This window comes from Sciurus carolinensis, chromosome 16 (genome assembly GCF_902686445.1).
Source record: "Sciurus carolinensis chromosome 16, mSciCar1.2, whole genome shotgun sequence".
In the NCBI taxonomy this organism is placed as follows: domain Eukaryota; kingdom Metazoa; phylum Chordata; class Mammalia; order Rodentia; family Sciuridae; genus Sciurus; species Sciurus carolinensis.
The window spans coordinates 9490483-9492648 of record NC_062228.1 but is presented as its reverse complement, the minus strand read 5'-3'; positions in this window follow the sequence as shown (position 1 = coordinate 9492648).

The window sequence follows — 2166 nt, the reverse complement described above, 5'->3', positions numbered from 1 at the left end:
AGGTCCTAGTTAAATGGAACATAATGTGAAATTCTGGCTTCATGTGAATTCTCAGGAGCATTGCATTGAGGTTTTTTTTTTTTTTGTAGTCATAATAGCACTAAAAAATGCTTAATTATTATACAAGTTTTAAAATTTGTCAAATAAAATTGTTGTGCTTGTTGCTGGCATATTCTCAAGGTGAAATGAGATCAAAGTGAAGGCTGGCCCAGGAATCCTTTCCACACAGGCCATTATAAATCAGCAAAATGAAGCTATTCAGTAAATCAAGATGACTTTCAATAAAGAATCAATATGAGAATTGATGGATATAAGAATTGATCAAAGAACAGAGTTTTGAGCCATGGGATGGGATGATTTTTCTTTACCTTGGTCAGACCATTTCTGCAGGTGCTGATTTTCATCACAACAATTTGCAGAAGTGTTTTGGCAACTGGAAAATTGCCAGAAGGAAGACTGATGGCCAGATACAACTCTGGGTCAGATGTGGCTGGGCCCTCAGCTGCTTCCCATACCATGGGCTAAAGAAGAGATGGTGTAAGGAGAGTATCGCGCCTGCATTTTAATATGCAGGGCCCGTTTTGATCAGATACAGGCCTTTGAATATGAGTTAGACACGGAGGCAGAGTGTATTTCACTTCAGGAGAAACACCAAAGTTCCATCCCATAGTCAAATAAGTGTGCCCGTGAGAGGATAGACAGACATTTGATGAACTGACAACATCCATAAGCCGAAACTCTTTTCCATGTGACATGTGCTAAGCTAGATACTAGGAACACAGCAGTGACCAGGCAGGCTTTGTCGCTGCCTTCGGGAGACTTGATTCTGGTGGGGAAACCAGCACTACAACCACAGCGTGTGAAACATGTTATACGTAAAAGGTGAAAGAGCAGGTTGCCAAGGATCCCACAGACGGCACCTACTACCTCTCAGAGAAGCATTTCCAGAGAAAGGTTGTCTAATTTGATACCTGAATTGAATTAAGAAAGGAAAATTTCTTCAAACCAATTACATTTAGTAGTTTCCTCAAGCAAAACAAAAATGATTCCGGAAATGTGTAGGACTCAGAACCAGAGCAACTTCTGAGAACTTCCACCGCCAACGGGATCTGAGAGCATCTACAGTGAGGTAGAGACTACCTAACTGGGAATAGCTTGATTGGTTTCAGAGCCTCCTGCAGTTCACTAAAGCTCAGCCACTGTAATTAAACGTGATGGTTTTGGTCTGCTGAGGCTAGTGCAGGAGGCTAGTCCACACAGATGTCCTCCTACAAATATTAACAACAGTGAGCAGAAGTTAGTTGGATAAAGAGGGTAGGAGAAAGGATTTTCCCACAAGAACAATCCACCTTCCCAAACACTGAGGTGCCTGCCTTTTCCTATACATTTGTAGTCTTTCCAAAACACTGAAGGGTCTTATTGTATCTGTTGACTGTTGTGGCTGCCTGTCAAATCACTCTTGGCGTGGTCTGGACTATGGCTCATGCTTGTGGCTTGGGTTGGGCTCAGCCAGGCGGTTCTCCTGCTGATTGTCTGGGATCACCAATGGGCCTGCGGTCATCCCTGAGCATAGCTGAGGTGGGCAGTCCAGATGACCTCAAGTTTCTGGTGGTTCTGGTGTAGGTATCCCCAAGACACCTTGTTCTCCACCTGGACTCTCCCCTCCATAGGAAAGGAGGATCTTTATCTGATCTCAGGCCAGCACTTCAAGAGGGCAAAGGAGGGTGTTTGAGAGGACTTGAGGACCTGGAGGGTAGGACTCGCAAGGTATCACTTCCATCACACACATTCCATTGGCCAAGACGAGTCTGAGGCTGGCCCAGGTTTGAACAGTGAGGAAGTAGCTCCCTCTTTTAATCAACCCAGGAAAGAACAAAATAAGAGTCTAGGAAAGACACCAGAGAAGTAACTTCTTGAGGGAAGAGTAATGTTTTCCTAAGAAGAGCAGAGCAGGTGGGGTACAGCATACCAGAGGGAATAGGGACCTCACACTCTGATCAGAGACATTCGCAGCATTGGGTATCAGAATAGGGGAAGAAATCCTGGGGCAATACATGGCAGGGGGAGAACATCATACCTACCCATGTCTCACAATGCATTGGCTTGTCTGTGAGATAAGCAATAAAGACTGACCTTATCCAGATGAGCATAAGATCAGGAAGGGGC